Source organism: Stigmatopora nigra, chromosome 4 (assembly GCF_051989575.1).
Source record: "Stigmatopora nigra isolate UIUO_SnigA chromosome 4, RoL_Snig_1.1, whole genome shotgun sequence".
Classification (NCBI taxonomy): domain Eukaryota; kingdom Metazoa; phylum Chordata; class Actinopteri; order Syngnathiformes; family Syngnathidae; genus Stigmatopora; species Stigmatopora nigra.
Window position 1 is genome coordinate 2,820,312 of NC_135511.1, and position 21,785 is coordinate 2,842,096.

General features: G+C 44.7%; 1 protein-coding gene and 6 non-coding genes across 7 annotated transcripts in view; 1 reads left to right on the forward strand and 6 right to left on the reverse strand.

Moving 5' to 3' along the window:
* Window positions 1-21,785, forward strand: part of stpg2 (sperm-tail PG-rich repeat containing 2) — an 88,286-nt gene that overhangs the window by 42,047 nt on the left and 24,454 nt on the right. The gene's annotated exons all lie outside the window — the stretch shown is intronic.
* trnak-cuu (transfer RNA lysine (anticodon CUU)) lies at window positions 7,256-7,328 on the reverse strand. The gene has a single exon. It is a non-coding gene; the product is annotated as a tRNA-Lys (tRNA).
* On the reverse strand, window positions 7,862-7,934 carry trnak-cuu (transfer RNA lysine (anticodon CUU)). Its single transcript has one exon. It is a non-coding gene; the product is annotated as a tRNA-Lys (tRNA).
* trnak-cuu (transfer RNA lysine (anticodon CUU)) lies at window positions 12,198-12,270 on the reverse strand. The gene has a single exon. It is a non-coding gene; the product is annotated as a tRNA-Lys (tRNA).
* On the reverse strand, window positions 12,804-12,876 carry trnak-cuu (transfer RNA lysine (anticodon CUU)). Its single transcript has one exon. It is a non-coding gene; the product is annotated as a tRNA-Lys (tRNA).
* Window positions 20,440-20,512, reverse strand: trnak-cuu (transfer RNA lysine (anticodon CUU)). The gene has a single exon. It is a non-coding gene; the product is annotated as a tRNA-Lys (tRNA).
* Window positions 21,046-21,118, reverse strand: trnak-cuu (transfer RNA lysine (anticodon CUU)). The gene has a single exon. It is a non-coding gene; the product is annotated as a tRNA-Lys (tRNA).

The following is a 21,785-nucleotide window of genomic DNA, read 5'->3' on the forward strand; positions in this document are numbered from 1 at the left end:
CTAACCCTATTCCCTAACCCTATTCCCTAACCCTATTCCCTAACCCTATTCCCTAACCCTATTCCCTAACCCTATTCCCTAACCCTATTCCCTAACCCTATTCCCTAACCCTATTCCCTAACCCTATTCCCTAACCCTATTCCCTAACCCTATTCCCTAACCCTATTCCCTAACCCTATTCCCTAACCCTATTCCCTAACCCTATTCCCTAACCCTATTCCCTAACCCTATTCCCTAACCCTATTCCCTAACCCTATTCCCTAACCCTATTCCCTAACCCTATTCCCTAACCCTATTCCCTAACCCTATTCCCTAACCCTATTCCCTAACCCTATTCCCTAACCCTATTCCCTAACCCTATTCCCTAACCCTATTCCCTAACCCTATTCCCTAACCCTATTCCCTAACCCTATTCCCTAACCCTATTCCCTAACCCTATTCCCTAACCCTATTCCCTAACCCTATTCCCTAACCCTATTCCCTAACCCTATTCCCTAACCCTATTCCCTAACCCTATTCCCTAACCCTATTCCCTAACCCTATTCCCTAACCCTATTCCCTAACCCTATTCCCTAACCCTATTCCCTAACCCTATTCCCTAACCCTATTCCCTAACCCTATTCCCTAACCCTATTCCCTAACCCTATTCCCTAACCCTATTCCCTAACCCTATTCCCTAACCCTATTCCCTAACCCTATTCCCTAACCCTATTCCCTAACCCTATTCCCTAACCCTATTCCCTAACCCTATTCCCTAACCCTATTCCCTAACCCTATTCCCTAACCCTATTCCCTAACCCTATTCCCTAACCCTATTCCCTAACCCTATTCCCTAACCCTATTCCCTAACCCTATTCCCTAACCCTATTCCCTAACCCTATTCCCTAACCCTATTCCCTAACCCTATTCCCTAACCCTATTCCCTAACCCTATTCCCTAACCCTATTCCCTAACCCTATTCCCTAACCCTATTCCCTAACCCTATTCCCTAACCCTATTCCCTAACCCTATTCCCTAACCCTATTCCCTAACCCTATTCCCTAACCCTATTCCCTAACCCTATTCCCTAACCCTATTCCCTAACCCTATTCCCTAACCCTATTCCCTAACCCTATTCCCTAACCCTATTCCCTAACCCTGTTCCCTAACCCTGTTCCCTAACCCTGTTCCCTAACCCTGTTCCCTAACCCTGTTCCCTAACCCTGTTCCCTAACCCTGTTCCCTAACCCTGTTCCCTAACCCTGTTCCCTAACCCTGTTCCCTAACCCTATTCCCTAACCCTATTCCCTAACCCTATTCCCTAACCCTATTCCCTAACCCTATTCCCTAACCCTATTCCCTAACCCTATTCCCTAACCCTATTCCCTAACCCTATTCCCTAACCCTATTCCCTAACCCTATTCCCTAACCCTATTGCCTAACCCTATTGCCCTAACCCTATTGCCTAACCCTATTGCCTAACCCTATTGCCTAACCCTATTGCCTAACCCTATTGCCTAACCCTATTGCCTAACCCTATTGCCTAACCCTATTGCCTAACCCTATTGCCTAACCCTATTGCCTAACCCTATTGCCTAACCCTATTGCCTAACCCTATTGCCTAACCCTATTGCCTAACCCTATTGCCTAACCCTATTGCCTAACCCTATTGCCTAACCCTATTGCCTAACCCTATTGCCTAACCCTATTGCCTAACCCTATTGCCTAACCCTATTGCCTAACCCTATTGCCTAACCCTATTGCCTAACCCTATTGCCTAACCCTATTGCCTAACCCTATTGCCTAACCCTATTGCCTAACCCTATTGCCTAACCCTATTGCCTAACCCTATTGCCTAACCCTATTGCCTAACCCTATTGCCTAACCCTATTGCCTAACCCTATTGCCTAACCCTATTGCCTAACCCTATTGCCTAACCCTATTGCCTAACCCTATTGCCTAACCCTATTGCCTAACCCTATTGCCTAACCCTATTGCCTAACCCTATTGCCTAACCCTATTGCCTAACCCTATTGCCTAACCCTATTGCCTAACCCTATTGCCTAACCCTATTGCCTAACCCTATTGCCTAACCCTATTGCCTAACCCTATTGCCTAACCCTATTGCCTAACCCTATTGCCTAACCCTATTGCCTAACCCTATTGCCTAACCCTATTGCCTAACCCTATTGCCTAACCCTATTGCCTAACCCTATTGCCTAACCCTATTGCCTAACCCTATTGCCTAACCCTATTGCCTAACCCTATTGCCTAACCCTATTGCCTAACCCTATTGCCTAACCCTATTGCCTAACCCTATTGCCTAACCCTATTGCCTAACCCTATTGCCTAACCCTATTGCCTAACCCTATTGCCTAACCCTATTGCCTAACCCTATTGCCTAACCCTATTGCCTAACCCTATTGCCTAACCCTATTGCCTAACCCTATTGCCTAACCCTATTGCCTAACCCTATTGCCTAACCCTATTGCCTAACCCTATTGCCTAACCCTATTGCCTAACCCTATTGCCTAACCCTATTGCCTAACCCTATTGCCTAACCCTATTGCCTAACCCTATTGCCTAACCCTATTGCCTAACCCTATTGCCTAACCCTATTGCCTAACCCTATTGCCTAACCCTATTGCCTAACCCTATTGCCTAACCCTATTGCCTAACCCTATTGCCTAACCCTATTGCCTAACCCTATTGCCTAACCCTATTGCCTAACCCTATTGCCTAACCCTATTGCCTAACCCTATTGCCTAACCCTATTGCCTAACCCTATTGCCTAACCCTATTGCCTAACCCTATTGCCTAACCCTATTGCCTAACCCTATTGCCTAACCCTATTGCCTAACCCTATTGCCTAACCCTATTGCCTAACCCTATTGCCTAACCCTATTGCCTAACCCTATTGCCTAACCCTATTGCCTAACCCTATTGCCTAACCCTATTGCCTAACCCTATTGCCTAACCCTATTGCCTAACCCTATTGCCTAACCCTATTGCCTAACCCTATTGCCTAACCCTATTGCCTAACCCTATTGCCTAACCCTATTGCCTAACCCTATTGCCTAACCCTATTGCCTAACCCTATTGCCTAACCCTATTGCCTAACCCTATTGCCTAACCCTATTGCCTAACCCTATTGCCTAACCCTATTGCCTAACCCTATTGCCTAACCCTATTGCCTAACCCTATTGCCTAACCCTATTGCCTAACCCTATTGCCTAACCCTATTGCCTAACCCTATTGCCTAACCCTATTGCCTAACCCTATTGCCTAACCCTATTGCCTAACCCTATTGCCTAACCCTATTGCCTAACCCTATTGCCTAACCCTATTGCCTAACCCTATTGCCTAACCCTATTGCCTAACCCTATTGCCTAACCCTATTGCCTAACCCTATTGCCTAACCCTATTGCCTAACCCTATTGCCTAACCCTATTGCCTAACCCTATTGCCTAACCCTATTGCCTAACCCTATTGCCTAACCCTATTGCCTAACCCTATTGCCTAACCCTATTGCCTAACCCTATTGCCTAACCCTATTGCCTAACCCTATTGCCTAACCCTATTGCCTAACCCTATTGCCTAACCCTATTGCCTAACCCTATTGCCTAACCCTATTGCCTAACCCTATTGCCTAACCCTATTGCCTAACCCTATTGCCTAACCCTATTGCCTAACCCTATTGCCTAACCCTATTGCCTAACCCTATTGCCTAACCCTATTGCCTAACCCTATTGCCTAACCCTATTGCCTAACCCTATTGCCTAACCCTATTGCCTAACCCTATTGCCTAACCCTATTGCCTAACCCTATTGCCTAACCCTATTGCCTAACCCTATTGCCTAACCCTATTGCCTAACCCTATTGCCTAACCCTATTGCCTAACCCTATTGCCTAACCCTATTGCCTAACCCTATTGCCTAACCCTATTGCCTAACCCTATTGCCTAACCCTATTGCCTAACCCTATTGCCTAACCCTATTGCCTAACCCTATTGCCTAACCCTATTGCCTAACCCTATTGCCTAACCCTATTGCCTAACCCTATTGCCTAACCCTATTGCCTAACCCTATTGCCTAACCCTATTGCCTAACCCTATTGCCTAACCCTATTGCCTAACCCTATTGCCTAACCCTATTGCCTAACCCTATTGCCTAACCCTATTGCCTAACCCTATTGCCTAACCCTATTGCCTAACCCTATTGCCTAACCCTATTGCCTAACCCTATTGCCTAACCCTATTGCCTAACCCTATTGCCTAACCCTATTGCCTAACCCTATTGCCTAACCCTATTGCCTAACCCTATTGCCTAACCCTATTGCCTAACCCTATTGCCTAACCCTATTGCCTAACCCTATTGCCTAACCCTATTGCCTAACCCTATTGCCTAACCCTATTGCCTAACCCTATTGCCTAACCCTATTGCCTAACCCTATTGCCTAACCCTATTGCCTAACCCTATTGCCTAACCCTATTGCCTAACCCTATTGCCTAACCCTATTGCCTAACCCTATTGCCTAACCCTATTGCCTAACCCTATTGCCTAACCCTATTGCCTAACCCTATTGCCTAACCCTATTGCCTAACCCTATTGCCTAACCCTATTGCCTAACCCTATTGCCTAACCCTATTGCCTAACCCTATTGCCTAACCCTATTGCCTAACCCTATTGCCTAACCCTATTGCCTAACCCTATTGCCTAACCCTATTGCCTAACCCTATTGCCTAACCCTATTGCCTAACCCTATTGCCTAACCCTATTGCCTAACCCTATTGCCTAACCCTATTGCCTAACCCTATTGCCTAACCCTATTGCCTAACCCTATTGCCTAACCCTATTGCCTAACCCTATTGCCTAACCCTATTGCCTAACCCTATTGCCTAACCCTATTGCCTAACCCTATTGCCTAACCCTATTGCCTAACCCTATTGCCTAACCCTATTGCCTAACCCTATTGCCTAACCCTATTGCCTAACCCTATTGCCTAACCCTATTGCCTAACCCTATTGCCTAACCCTATTGCCTAACCCTATTGCCTAACCCTATTGCCTAACCCTATTGCCTAACCCTATTGCCTAACCCTATTGCCTAACCCTATTGCCTAACCCTATTGCCTAACCCTATTGCCTAACCCTATTGCCTAACCCTATTGCCTAACCCTATTGCCTAACCCTATTGCCTAACCCTATTGCCTAACCCTATTGCCTAACCCTATTGCCTAACCCTATTGCCTAACCCTATTGCCTAACCCTATTGCCTAACCCTATTGCCTAACCCTATTGCCTAACCCTATTGCCTAACCCTATTGCCTAACCCTATTGCCTAACCCTATTGCCTAACCCTATTGCCTAACCCTATTGCCTAACCCTATTGCCTAACCCTATTGCCTAACCCTATTGCCTAACCCTATTGCCTAACCCTATTGCCTAACCCTATTGCCTAACCCTATTGCCTAACCCTATTGCCTAACCCTATTGCCTAACCCTATTGCCTAACCCTATTGCCTAACCCTATTGCCTAACCCTATTGCCTAACCCTATTGCCTAACCCTATTGCCTAACCCTATTGCCTAACCCTATTGCCTAACCCTATTGCCTAACCCTATTGCCTAACCCTATTGCCTAACCCTATTGCCTAACCCTATTGCCTAACCCTATTGCCTAACCCTATTGCCTAACCCTATTGCCTAACCCTATTGCCTAACCCTATTGCCTAACCCTATTGCCTAACCCTATTGCCTAACCCTATTGCCTAACCCTATTGCCTAACCCTATTGCCTAACCCTATTGCCTAACCCTATTGCCTAACCCTATTGCCTAACCCTATTGCCTAACCCTATTGCCTAACCCTATTGCCTAACCCTATTGCCTAACCCTATTGCCTAACCCTATTGCCTAACCCTATTGCCTAACCCTATTGCCTAACCCTATTGCCTAACCCTATTGCCTAACCCTATTGCCTAACCCTATTGCCTAACCCTATTGCCTAACCCTATTGCCTAACCCTATTGCCTAACCCTATTGCCTAACCCTATTGCCTAACCCTATTGCCTAACCCTATTGCCTAACCCTATTGCCTAACCCTATTGCCTAACCCTATTGCCTAACCCTATTGCCTAACCCTATTGCCTAACCCTATTGCCTAACCCTATTGCCTAACCCTATTGCCTAACCCTATTGCCTAACCCTATTGCCTAACCCTATTGCCTAACCCTATTGCCTAACCCTATTGCCTAACCCTATTGCCTAACCCTATTGCCTAACCCTATTGCCTAACCCTATTGCCTAACCCTATTGCCTAACCCTATTGCCTAACCCTATTGCCTAACCCTATTGCCTAACCCTATTGCCTAACCCTATTGCCTAACCCTATTGCCTAACCCTATTGCCTAACCCTATTGCCTAACCCTATTGCCTAACCCTATTGCCTAACCCTATTGCCTAACCCTATTGCCTAACCCTATTGCCTAACCCTATTGCCTAACCCTATTGCCTAACCCTATTGCCTAACCCTATTGCCTAACCCTATTGCCTAACCCTATTGCCTAACCCTATTGCCTAACCCTATTGCCTAACCCTATTGCCTAACCCTATTGCCTAACCCTATTGCCTAACCCTATTGCCTAACCCTATTGCCTAACCCTATTGCCTAACCCTATTGCCTAACCCTATTGCCTAACCCTATTGCCTAACCCTATTGCCTAACCCTATTGCCTAACCCTATTGCCTAACCCTATTGCCTAACCCTATTGCCTAACCCTATTGCCTAACCCTATTGCCTAACCCTATTGCCTAACCCTATTGCCTAACCCTATTGCCTAACCCTATTGCCTAACCCTATTGCCTAACCCTATTCCCTAACCCTATTGCCTAACCCTATTCCCTAACCCTATTCCCTAACCCTATTCCCTAACCCTATTCCCTAACCCTATTCCCTAACCCTATTCCCTAACCCTAACACTTACCCTGACCTTGACACTAATCCTAACTCAACCCAAACCTGAATTTCCACTCCAAAAAGTTAATCATGGGTGAGGGGACCATACAAACGGAGGTTACAGTGACAGACATACACAATGTGGTGCTCAATCCTTCCACCCTGAGATTTAGAGTGTCATGCTCAACCAACTGAGCTAACCGGGCCTTCAACAGCTTCATTTTTGGTAGTTCAGGAATTCTATGAAAATACTGTTCATTTCTCCTCAAAAAAGTTAATCATGGGTGATATGACCATCCAAATGTAGGTAGCAGTGAAGGAAACACCCAATGTGGGGCTCGAACCCACGACCCTGAGATTAAGAGTCTCATGCTCTGCCAACTGAGCTAACCGGGTATGAAACTACAGATTTGAGAATTCTGTGAATTTCTGATCAAAAAAGTTAATCATGGGTGATATGACTGTGAAAAAAGGAGGTTACAGTGAATAACGTACCCAATGTAGAGCTTGAACCCCCAACCCTGAGATTATTGGTCTCATCTTTTACCGACTGAGCTAACCAGGCCTTCTACAGCAGTATTTTTGGTAGTTAAATAAAAGAGATCTAAGAAAATACAGTGAATTTCTCCTCAAAAAAGCTAATCAGGGATTATATGAATGCATAGGTTAAGATAGGAATTCACCCATTGTGGGTCTTAATTCAACAACGCTAAGATTTAGAGTCTCATGTTCTCTTGACTGAGCTAATCCTGACCCTGAAACACTTACCCTAATCCTAACTCAATCCTAACCATAACTCAACCCTAACCCTAACCATAACTCAACCCTAACCCTAACCATAACTCAACCCTTACCCTAACCAGAATTTCCCCTCATAAAATTAATCATGGGTGATATGACCATGTAAATGTAGGTAAAAGTGACAGGTTCACCCAATGTGGGGCTTGAACCCACGACCCTGAGATTAAGAGTCTCATGCTCTACCAACTGAGCTAACCGGGTGTGACACTTCCTGTATTTTGGTAGTTAAAAAAATATCATGAGAATTCTGTGAATTTCTTCTCAAAACAGTTAATCATGGGAGATATAACCATGAAAAATGGAGGATACAGTGAAGGATACACCTAATGTGGGGCTCAAAACCCTGAGATTAAGAGTCTGATGCTCTTCCGACTCAGCCAACCGGGCCTTCTTTGCAGCATTTTTGGTAATTAAATAAAAAAAATCTGAGAAAATTCCGTGTTTTTCACCTCAAAAAGGCTAAGCATGGGTGATATGACCATGAAAATGTAGATCAGTGGTTTTCAAAGTGGGCGGTACCGCCCCTCGGGGGCTGGTGTGAACTTTCAGGGGGGCGCTGACGAATAAACAGGCGAATGGGGGGCGTTGAAATAGTGAAGGGGGCGATGGAGCAATTACAGTAAAATGTGACGTTGGTGTTTGTAGAAAGACCGGAAAAATTGTACTGCGCTCATTTAGCGGAACTCTACAGGGATATGTCAGTCAGATTTAACGACATATTTTCTCTTGAAATCCCTGATTGGGTGATCGATCCGTTCACTGAACCCAGCACAGAAGTGCCAACCCATCTAGATGAGGAACTTGTAAGTTTGCAAAAGGATGAGGATCTGAAACCAAAGTTCAAAACCTCTTACCAAGCCTTTTGGATGCAAACAGCGATCCCAAAACGCTATCCAACCCTATGGAAAGCCATCAAGTTGTTTTTCATTGCTTTTCCGACTTCCTACCTGGTTGAAAGGGGGTTCAGCGCTGTGACAAGGCTCCTCACCAAACAAAGAAACAAACTTAACATCACAGAGCGCGGTGATCTGAGACTGCTCCTGACAAACCTTCATCCTGATGTTGACAGTCTGATTGCAATGCACCAAGCCCACCCATCTCATTAGGCAGGACAGTTGTTAATGGTTACTCGTTCAGTTTTACAATTTATTTCAAGTTCAGTTCAAGGTGTTGTAATTGAAGAATAAATGATAACCATTTTTGTTTATTAAAATTGTTTTTTTTAGTCTTCAAACTGTTTGTGATTGAAGAATCAACCAATTCTTGTGACATTTAGCAATATAGTCGTTCTAGCGTTCGTTGGAAAGGGGTAAAGAGGGGGGCGTTGGCATTTTGGCCCGGCGGTGAAGGGGGCGGTGGCCAAAAAAGTTTGAAAATCACTGATGTAGATGATAGTGAGGGACACACCCAATGTGGGGCTCAAACCCACGAGCCCAAAATTCAGAGTCTCATGTTCTACTGACTGAGCTTACACTAATCCATATCATAACTCAAGCCTAAACCCAACCCCAACCCTAACCCGAATTCATCGTCAAAAAAGTTAATCATTGGTGATATGACCGTGCAAATGTAGGTTAGAGCAACTGACATACCCAATGTGGGGCTCTAACCCACAACCCTGAGAATAACAGTCTCATGCTCTATCAACTTAGCCAACCATGCTTTTCGATGCCACAGTTTTGGTAGTTAAAAAGACTCAATGGAAATTCTGTGAAGTTCTTGTCAAAAAAAGTTAATCATGGTTGATATGACCATGAAAATGGAGGATGCATTGAAGGACACACCCTATGTGGGGCTCTAACCCACAAAATTGAGATTGAGTCTCATGCTTTACCAACTGAGCTAACGAGGCCATTCACATTTGCAGTTTTGGTAGTAAAATAAAGGAAATCTAAGAAAATTCTGTGAATTTCTCCTAAAAAAAGATAATCGTGGGTTATATGAACATGAAAATGTCAGTTTAAGTGAGCAATATACTCAATGTGGGGCTTGAACCCACAACCCTGATATTAAAACTCTTGCATTCTACTGACTGAGCTAACTTTAACCCTCATGTGCCAACCCTAACCCTAACCCTAAACCAAACCCTAACCCTAACCCTAACCCTAACCCTAACCCTTACCCTTACCCTAACCCTAACCCTAACCCCTAACCCTAACCCCTCCTAACCCTAACGCTAACCCTATTCCCTAACCCTATTCCCTAACCCTATTCCCTAACCCTATTCCCTAACCCTATTCCCTAACCCTATTCCCCAACCCTATTCCCTAACCCTATTCCCTAACCCTATTCCCTAACCCTATTCCCTAACCCTATTCCCTAACCCTATTCCCTAACCCTATTCCCTAACCCTATTCCCTAACCCTATTCCCTAACCCTATTCCCTAACCCTATTCCCTAACCCTATTCCCTAACCCTATTCCCTAACCCTATTCCCTAACCCTATTCCCTAACCCTATTCCCTAACCCTATTCCCTAACCCTATTCCCTAACCCTATTCCCTAACCCTATTCCCTAACCCTATTCCCTAACCCTATTCCCTAACCCTATTCCCTAACCCTATTCCCTAACCCTATTCCCTAACCCTATTGCCTAACCCTATTGCCTAACCCTATTGCCTAACCCTATTGCCTAACCCTATTGCCTAACCCTATTGCCTAACCCTATTGCCTAACCCTATTGCCTAACCCTATTGCCTAACCCTATTGCCTAACCCTATTGCCTAACCCTATTGCCTAACCCTATTGCCTAACCCTATTGCCTAACCCTATTGCCTAACCCTATTGCCTAACCCTATTGCCTAACCCTATTGCCTAACCCTATTGCCTAACCCTATTGCCTAACCCTATTGCCTAACCCTATTGCCTAACCCTATTGCCTAACCCTATTGCCTAACCCTATTGCCTAACCCTATTGCCTAACCCTATTGCCTAACCCTATTGCCTAACCCTATTGCCTAACCCTATTGCCTAACCCTATTGCCTAACCCTATTGCCTAACCCTATTGCCTAACCCTATTGCCTAACCCTATTGCCTAACCCTATTGCCTAACCCTATTGCCTAACCCTATTGCCTAACCCTATTGCCTAACCCTATTGCCTAACCCTATTGCCTAACCCTATTGCCTAACCCTATTGCCTAACCCTATTGCCTAACCCTATTGCCTAACCCTATTGCCTAACCCTATTGCCTAACCCTATTGCCTAACCCTATTGCCTAACCCTATTGCCTAACCCTATTGCCTAACCCTATTGCCTAACCCTATTGCCTAACCCTATTGCCTAACCCTATTGCCTAACCCTATTGCCTAACCCTATTGCCTAACCCTATTGCCTAACCCTATTGCCTAACCCTATTGCCTAACCCTATTGCCTAACCCTATTGCCTAACCCTATTGCCTAACCCTATTGCCTAACCCTATTGCCTAACCCTATTGCCTAACCCTATTGCCTAACCCTATTGCCTAACCCTATTGCCTAACCCTATTGCCTAACCCTATTGCCTAACCCTATTGCCTAACCCTATTGCCTAACCCTATTGCCTAACCCTATTGCCTAACCCTATTGCCTAACCCTATTGCCTAACCCTATTGCCTAACCCTATTGCCTAACCCTATTGCCTAACCCTATTGCCTAACCCTATTGCCTAACCCTATTGCCTAACCCTATTGCCTAACCCTATTGCCTAACCCTATTGCCTAACCCTATTGCCTAACCCTATTGCCTAACCCTATTGCCTAACCCTATTGCCTAACCCTATTGCCTAACCCTATTGCCTAACCCTATTGCCTAACCCTATTGCCTAACCCTATTGCCTAACCCTATTGCCTAACCCTATTGCCTAACCCTATTGCCTAACCCTATTGCCTAACCCTATTGCCTAACCCTATTGCCTAACCCTATTGCCTAACCCTATAGCCTAACCCTATTCCCTAACCCTATTCCCTAACCCTATTCCCTAACCCTATTCCCTAACCCTATTCCCTAACCCTATTCCCTAACCCTATTCCCTAACCCTATTCCCTAACCCTATTCCCTAACCCTATTCCCTAACCCTATTCCCTAACCCTATTCCCTAACCCTATTCCCTAACCCTATTCCCTAACCCTATTCCCTAACCCTATTCCCTAACCCTATTCCCTAACCCTATTCCCTAACCCTAACACTTACCCTGACCTTGACACTAATCCTAACTCAACCCAAACCTGAATTTCCACTCCAAAAAGTTAATCATGGGTGAGGGGACCATACAAACGGAGGTTACAGTGACAGACATACACAATGTGGTGCTCAATCCTTCCACCCTGAGATTTAGAGTGTCATGCTCAACCAACTGAGCTAACCGGGCCTTCAACAGCTTCATTTTTGGTAGTTCAGGAATTCTATGAAAATACTGTTCATTTCTCCTCAAAAAAGTTAATCATGGGTGATATGACCATCCAAATGTAGGTAGCAGTGAAGGAAACACCCAATGTGGGGCTCGAACCCACGACCCTGAGATTAAGAGTCTCATGCTCTGCCAACTGAGCTAACCGGGTATGAAACTACAGATTTGAGAATTCTGTGAATTTCTGATCAAAAAAGTTAATCATGGGTGATATGACTGTGAAAAAAGGAGGTTACAGTGAATAACGTACCCAATGTAGAGCTTGAACCCCCAACCCTGAGATTATTGGTCTCATCTTTTACCGACTGAGCTAACCAGGCCTTCTACAGCAGTATTTTTGGTAGTTAAATAAAAGAGATCTAAGAAAATACAGTGAATTTCTCCTCAAAAAAGCTAATCAGGGATTATATGAATGCATAGGTTAAGATAGGAATTCACCCATTGTGGGTCTTAATTCAACAACGCTAAGATTTAGAGTCTCATGTTCTCTTGACTGAGCTAATCCTGACCCTGAAACACTTACCCTAATCCTAACTCAATCCTAACCATAACTCAACCCTAACCCTAACCATAACTCAACCCTAACCCTAACCATAACTCAACCCTTACCCTAACCAGAATTTCCCCTCATAAAATTAATCATGGGTGATATGACCATGTATATGTAGGTAAAAGTGACAGGTTCACCCAATGTGGGGCTTGAACCCACGACCCTGAGATTAAGAGTCTCATGCTCTACCAACTGAGCTAACCGGGTGTGACACTTCCTGTATTTTGGTAGTTAAAAAAATATCATGAGAATTCTGTGAATTTCTTCTCAAAACAGTTAATCATGGGAGATATAACCATGAAAAATGGAGGATACAGTGAAGGATACACCTAATGTGGGGCTCAAAACCCTGAGATTAAGAGTCTGATGCTCTTCCGACTCAGCCAACCGGGCCTTCTTTGCAGCATTTTTGGTAATTAAATAAAAAAAATCTGAGAAAATTCCGTGTTTTTCACCTCAAAAAGGCTAAGCATGGGTGATATGACCATGAAAATGTAGATCAGTGGTTTTCAAAGTGGGCGGTACCGCCCCTCGGGGGCTGGTGTGAACTTTCAGGGGGGCGCTGACGAATAAACAGGCGAATGGGGGGCGTTGAAATAGTGAAGGGGGCGATGGAGCAATTACAGTAAAATGTGACGTTGGTGTTTGTAGAAAGACCGGAAAAATTGTACTGCGCTCATTTAGCGGAACTCTACAGGGATATGTCAGTCAGATTTAACGACATATTTTCTCTTGAAATCCCTGATTGGGTGATCGATCCGTTCACTGAACCCAGCACAGAAGTGCCAACCCATCTAGATGAGGAACTTGTAAGTTTGCAAAAGGATGAGGATCTGAAACCAAAGTTCAAAACCTCTTACCAAGCCTTTTGGATGCAAACAGCGATCCCAAAACGCTATCCAACCCTATGGAAAGCCATCAAGTTGTTTTTCATTGCTTTTCCGACTTCCTACCTGGTTGAAAGGGGGTTCAGCGCTGTGACAAGGCTCCTCACCAAACAAAGAAACAAACTTAACATCACAGAGCGCGGTGATCTGAGACTGCTCCTGACAAACCTTCATCCTGATGTTGACAGTCTGATTGCAATGCACCAAGCCCACCCATCTCATTAGGCAGGACAGTTGTTAATGGTTACTCGTTCAGTTTTACAATTTATTTCAAGTTCAGTTCAAGGTGTTGTAATTGAAGAATAAATGATAACCATTTTTGTTTATTAAAATTGTTTTTTTTAGTCTTCAAACTGTTTGTGATTGAAGAATCAACCAATTCTTGTGACATTTAGCAATATAGTCGTTCTAGCGTTCGTTGGAAAGGGGTAAAGAGGGGGGCGTTGGCATTTTGGCCCGGCGGTGAAGGGGGCGGTGGCCAAAAAAGTTTGAAAATCACTGATGTAGATGATAGTGAGGGACACACCCAATGTGGGGCTCAAACCCACGAGCCCAAAATTCAGAGTCTCATGTTCTACTGACTGAGCTTACACTAATCCATATCATAACTCAAGCCTAAACCCAACCCCAACCCTAACCCGAATTCATCGTCAAAAAAGTTAATCATTGGTGATATGACCGTGCAAATGTAGGTTAGAGCAACTGACATACCCAATGTGGGGCTCTAACCCACAACCCTGAGAATAACAGTCTCATGCTCTATCAACTTAGCCAACCATGCTTTTCGATGCCACAGTTTTGGTAGTTAAAAAGACTCAATGGAAATTCTGTGAAGTTCTTGTCAAAAAAAGTTAATCATGGTTGATATGACCATGAAAATGGAGGATGCATTGAAGGACACACCCTATGTGGGGCTCTAACCCACAAAATTGAGATTGAGTCTCATGCTTTACCAACTGAGCTAACGAGGCCATTCACATTTGCAGTTTTGGTAGTAAAATAAAGGAAATCTAAGAAAATTCTGTGAATTTCTCCTAAAAAAAGATAATCGTGGGTTATATGAACATGAAAATGTCAGTTTAAGTGAGCAATATACTCAATGTGGGGCTTGAACCCACAACCGTGATATTAAAACTCTTGCATTCTACTGACTGAGCTAACTTTAACCCTCATGTGCCAACCCTAACCCTAACCCTAAACCAAACCCTAACCCTAACCCTAACCCTAACCCTAACCCTAACCCTAACCCTAACCCTTACCCTAACCCTAACCCTAACCCTAACCCTAACCCCTAACCCTAACCCCTCCTAACCCTAACGCTAACCCTATTCCCTAACCCTATTCCCTAACCCTATTCCCTAACCCTATTCCCTAACCCTATTCCCTAACCCTATTCCCTAACCCTATTCCCTAACCCTATTCCCTAACCCTATTCCCTAACCCTATTCCCTAACCCTATTCCCTAACCCTATTCCCTAACCCTATTCCCTAACCCTATTCCCTAACCCTATTCCCTAACCCTATTCCCTAACCCTATTCCCTAACCCTATTCCCTAACCCTATTCCCTAACCCTATTCCCTAACCCTATTCCCTAACCCTATTCCCTAACCCTATTCCCTAACCCTATTCCCTAACCCTATTCCCTAACCCTATTCCCTAACCCTATTCCCTAACCCTATTCCCTAACCCTATTCCCTAACCCTATTCCCTAACCCTATTCCCTAACCCTATTCCCTAACCCTATTCCCTAACCCTATTCCCTAACCCTATTCCCTAACCCTATTCCCTAACCCTATTCCCTAACCCTATTCCCTAACCCTATTCCCTAACCCTATTCCCTAACCCTATTCCCTAACCCTATTCCCTAACCCTATTCCCTAACCCTATTCCCTAACCCTATTCCCTAACCCTATTCCCTAACCCTATTCCCTAACCCTATTCCCTAACCCTATTCCCTAACCCTATTCCCTAACCCTATTCCCTAACCCTATTCCCTAACCCTATTCCCTAACCCTATTCCCTAACCCTATTCCCTAACCCTATTCCCTAACCCTATTCCCTAACCCTATTCCCTAACCCTATTCCCTAACCCTATTCCCTAACCCTATTCCCTAACCCTATTCCCTAACCCTATTCCCTAACCCTATTCCCTAACCCTATTCCCTAACCCTATTCCCTAACCCTATTCCCTAACCCTATTCCCTAACCCTATTCCCTAACCCTATTCCCTAACCCTATTCCCTAACCCTATTCCCTAACCCTATTCCCTAACCCTATTCCCTAACCCTATTCCCTAACCCTATTCCCTAACCCTATTCCCTAACCCTATTCCCTAACCCTATTCCCTAACCCTATTCCCTAACCCTATTCCCTAACCCTATTCCCTAACCCTATTCCCTAACCCTATTCCCTAACCCTATTCCCTAACCCTATTCCCTAACCCTATTCCCTAACCCTATTCCCTAACCCTATTCCCTAACCCTATTCCCTAACCCTATTGCCTAACCCTATTGCCTAACCCTATTGCCTAACCCTATTGCCTAACCCTATTGCCTAACCCTATTGCCTAACCCTATTGCCTAACCCTATTGCCTAACCCTATTGCCTAACCCTATTGCCTAACCCTATTGCCTAACCCTATTGCCTAACCCTATTGCCTAACCCTATTGCCTAACCCTATTGCCTAACCCTATTGCCTAACCCTATTGCCTAACCCTATTGCCTAACCCTATTGCCTAACCCTATTGCCTAACCCTATTGCCTAACCCTATTGCCTAACCCTATTGCCTAACCCTATTGCCTAACCCTATTGCCTAACCCTATTGCCTAACCCTATTGCCTAACCCTATTGCCTAACCCTATTGCCTAACCCTATTGCCTAACCCTATTGCCTAACCCTATTGCCTAACCCTATTGCCTAACCCTATTGCCTAACCCTATTGCCTAACCCTATTGCCTAACCCTATTGCCTAACCCTATTGCCTAACCCTATTGCCTAACCCTATTGCCTAACCCTATTGCCTAACCCTATTGCCTAACCCTATTGCCTAACCCTATTGCCTAACCCTATTGCCTAACCCTATTGCCTAACCCTATTGCCTAACCCTATTGCCTAACCCTATTGCCTAACCCTATTGCCTAACCCTATTGCCTAACCCTATTGCCTAACCCTATTGCCTAACCCTATTGCCTAACCCTATTGCCTAACCCTATTGCCTAACCCTATTGCCTAACCCTATTGCCTAACCCTATTGCCTAACCCTATTGCCTAACCCTATTGCCTAACCCTATTGCCTAACCCTATTGCCTAACCCTATTGCCTAACCCTATTGCCTAACCCTATTGCCTAACCCTATTGCCTAACCCTATTGCCTAACCCTATTGCCTAACCCTATTGCCTAACCCTATTGCCTAACCCTATTGCCTAACCCTATTGCCTAACCCTATTGCCTAACCCTATTGCCTAACCCTATTGCCTAACCCTATTGCCTAACCCTATTGCCTAACCCTATTGCCTAACCCTATTGCCTAACCCTATTGCCTAACCCTATTGCCTAACCCTATTGCCTAACCCTATTGCCTAACCCTATTGCCTAACCCTATTGCCTAACCCTATTGCCTAACCCTATTGCCTAACCCTATTGCCTAACCCTATTGCCTAACCCTATTGCCTAACCCTATTGCCTAACCCTATTGCCTAACCCTATTGCCTAACCCTATTGCCTAACCCTATTGCCTAACCCTATTGCCTAACCCTATTGCCTAACCCTATTGCCTAACCCTATTGCCTAACCCTATTGCCTAACCCTATTGCCTAACCCTATTGCCTAACCCTATTGCCTAACCCTATTGCCTAACCCTATTGCCTAACCCTATTGCCTAACCCTATTGCCTAACCCTATTGCCTAACCCTATTGCCTAACCCTATTGCCTAACCCTATTGCCTAACCCTATTGCCTAACCCTATTGCCTAACCCTATTGCCTAACCCTATTGCCTAACCCTATTGCCTAACCCTATTGCCTAACCCTATTGCCTAACCCTATTGCCTAACCCTATTGCCTAACCCTATTGCCTAACCCTATTGCCTAACCCTATTGCCTAACCCTATTGCCTAACCCTATTGCCTAACCCTATTGCCTAACCCTATTGCCTAACCCTATTGCCTAACCCTATTGCCTAACCCTATTGCCTAACCCTATTGCCTAACCCTATTGCCTAACCCTATTGCCTAACCCTATTGCCTAACCCTATTGCCTAACCCTATTGCCTAACCCTATTGCCTAACCCTATTGCCTAACCCTATTGCCTAACCCTATTGCCTAACCCTATTGCCTAACCCTATTGCCTAACCCTATTGCCTAACCCTATTGCCTAACCCTATTGCCTAACCCTATTGCCTAACCCTATTGCCTAACCCTATTGCCTAACCCTATTGCCTAACCCTATTGCCTAACCCTATTGCCTAACCCTATTGCCTAACCCTATTGCCTAACCCTATTGCCTAACCCTATTGCCTAACCCTATTGCCTAACCCTATTGCCTAACCCTATTGCCTAACCCTATTGCCTAACCCTATTGCCTAACCCTATTGCCTAACCCTATTGCCTAACCCTATTGCCTAACCCTATTGCCTAACCCTATTGCCTAACCCTATTGCCTAACCCTATTGCCTAACCCTATTGCCTAACCCTATTGCCTAACCCTATTGCCTAACCCTATTGCCTAACCCTATTGCCTAACCCTATTGCCTAACCCTATTGCCTAACCCTATTGCCTAACCCTATTGCCTAACCCTATTGCCTAACCCTATTGCCTAACCCTATTGCCTAACCCTATTGCCTAACCCTATTGCCTAACCCTATTGCCTAACCCTATTGCCTAACCCTATTGCCTAACCCTATTGCCTAACCCTATTGCCTAACCCTATTGCCTAACCCTATTGCCTAACCCTATTGCCTAACCCTATTGCCTAACCCTATTGCCTAACCCTATTGCCTAACCCTATTGCCTAACCCTATTGCCTAACCCTATTGCCTAACCCTATTGCCTAACCCTATTGCCTAACCCTATTGCCTAACCCTATTGCCTAACCCTATTGCCTAACCCTATTGCCTAACCCTATTGCCTAACCCTATTGCCTAACCCTATTGCCTAACCCTATTGCCTAACCCTATTGCCTAACCCTATTGCCTAACCCTATTGCCTAACCCTATTGCCTAACCCTATTGCCTAACCCTATTGCCTAACCCTATTGCCTAACCCTATTGCCTAACCCTATTGCCTAACCCTATTGCCTAACCCTATTGCCTAACCCTATTGCCTAACCCTATTGCCTAACCCTATTGCCTAACCCTATTGCCTAACCCTATTGCCTAACCCTATTGCCTAACCCTATTGCCTAACCCTATTGCCTAACCCTATTGCCTAACCCTATTGCCTAACCCTATTGCCTAACCCTATTGCCTAACCCTATTGCCTAACCCTATTGCCTAACCCTATTGCCTAACCCTATTGCCTAACCCTATTGCCTAACCCTATTGCCTAACCCTATTGCCTAACCCTATTGCCTAACCCTATTGCCTAACCCTATTGCCTAACCCTATTGCCTAACCCTATTGCCTAACCCTATTGCCTAACCCTATTGCCTAACCCTATTGCCTAACCCTATTGCCTAACCCTATTGCCTAACCCTATTGCCTAACCCTATTGCCTAACCCTATTGCCTAACCCTATTGCCTAACCCTATTGCCTAACCCTATTGCCTAACCCTATTGCCTAACCCTATTGCCTAACCCTATTGCCTAACCCTATTGCCTAACCCTATTGCCTAACCCTATTGCCTAACCCTATTGCCTAACCCTATTGCCTAACCCTATTGCCTAACCCTATTGCCTAACCCTATTGCCTAACCCTATTGCCTAACCCTATTGCCTAACCCTATTGCCTAACCCTATTGCCTAACCCTATTGCCTAACCCTATTGCCTAACCCTATTGCCTAACCCTATTGCCTAACCCTATTGCCTAACCCTATTGCCTAACCCTATTGCCTAACCCTATTGCCTAACCCTATTGCCTAACCCTATTGCCTAACCCTATTGCCTAACCCTATTGCCTAACCCTATTGCCTAACCCTATTGCCTAACCCTATTGCCTAACCCTATTGCCTAACCCTATTGCCTAACCCTATTGCCTAACCCTATTGCCTAACCCTATTGCCTAACCCTATTGCCTAACCCTATTGCCTAACCCTATTGCCTAACCCTATTGCCTAACCCTATTGCCTAACCCTATTGCCTAACCCTATTGCCTAACCCTATTGCCTAACCCTATTGCCTAACCCTATTGCCTAACCCTATTGCCTAACCCTATTGCCTAACCCTATTGCCTAACCCTATTGCCTAACCCTATTGCCTAACCCTATTCCCTAACCCTATTCCCTAACCCTATTCCCTAACCCTATTCCCTAACCCTATTCCCTAACCCTATTCCCTAACCCTATTCCCTAACCCTATTCCCTAACCCTATTCCCTAACCCTATTCCCTAACCCTATTCCCTAACCCTATTCCCTAACCCTAACACTTACCCTGACCTTGACACTAATCCTAACTCAACCCAAACCTGAATTTCCACTCCAAAAAGTTAATCATGGGTGAGGGGACCATACAAACGGAGGTTACAGTGACAGACATACACAATGTGGTGCTCAATCCTTCCACCCTGAGATTTAGAGTGTCATGCTCAACCAACTGAGCTAACCGGGCCTTCAACAGCTTCATTTTTGGTAGTTCAGGAATTCTATGAAAATACTGTTCATTTCTCCTCAAAAAAGTTAATCATGGGTGATATGACCATCCAAATGTAGGTAGCAGTGAAGGAAACACCCAATGTGGGGCTCGAACCCACGACCCTGAGATTAAGAGTCTCATGCTCTGCCAACTGAGCTAACCGGGTATGAAACTACTGATTTGAGAATTCTGTGAATTTCTGATCAAAAAAGTTAATCATGGGTGATATGACTGTGAAAAATGGAGGTTACAGTGAATAACGTACCCAATGTAGAGCTTGAACCCCCAACCCTGAGATTATTGGTCTCATCTTTTACCGACTGAGCTAACCAGGCCTTCTACAGCAGTATTTTTGGTAGTTAAATAAAAGAGATCTAAGAAAATACAGTGAATTTCTCCTCAAAAAAGCTAATCAGGGATTATATGAATGCATAGGTTAAGATAGGAATTCACCCATTGTGGGTCTTAATTCAACAACGCTAAGATTTAGAGTCTCATGTTCTCTTGACTGAGCTAATCCTGACCCTGAAACACTTACCCTAATCCTAACTCAATCCTAACCATAACTCAACCCTAACCCTAACCATAACTCAACCCTAACCCTAACCATAACTCAACCCTTACCCTAACCAGAATTTCCCCTCATAAAATTAATCATGGGTGATATGACCATGTAAATGTAGGTAAAAGTGACAGGTTCACCCAATGTGGGGCTTGAACCCACGACCCTGAGATTAAGAGTCTCATGCTCTACCAACTGAGCTAACCGGGTGTGACACTTCCTGTATTTTGGTAGTTAAAAAAATATCATGAGAATTCTGTGAATTTCTTCTCAAAACAGTTAATCATGGGAGATATAACCATGAAAAATGGAGGATACAGTGAAGGATACACCTAATGTGGGGCTCAAAACCCTGAGATTAAGAGTCTGATGCTCTTCCGACTCAGCCAACCGGGCCTTCTTTGCAGCATTTTTGGTAATTAAATAAAAAAAATCTGAGAAAATTCCGTGTTTTTCACCTCAAAAAGGCTAAGCATGGGTGATATGACCATGAAAATGTAGATCAGTGGTTTTCAAAGTGGGCGGTACCGCCCCTCGGGGGCTGGTGTGAACTTTCAGGGGGGCGCTGACGAATAAACAGGCGAATGGGGGGCGTTGAAATAGTGAAGGGGGCGATGGAGCAATTACAGTAAAATGTGACGTTGGTGTTTGTAGAAAGACCGGAAAAATTGTACTGCGCTCATTTAGCGGAACTCTACAGGGATATGTCAGTCAGATTTAACGACATATTTTCTCTTGAAATCCCTGATTGGGTGATCGATCCGTTCACTGAACCCAGCACAGAAGTGCCAACCCATCTAGAAGAGGAACTTGTAAGTTTGCAAAATGATGAGGATCTGAAACCAAAGTTCAAAACCTCTTACCAAGCCTTTTGGAT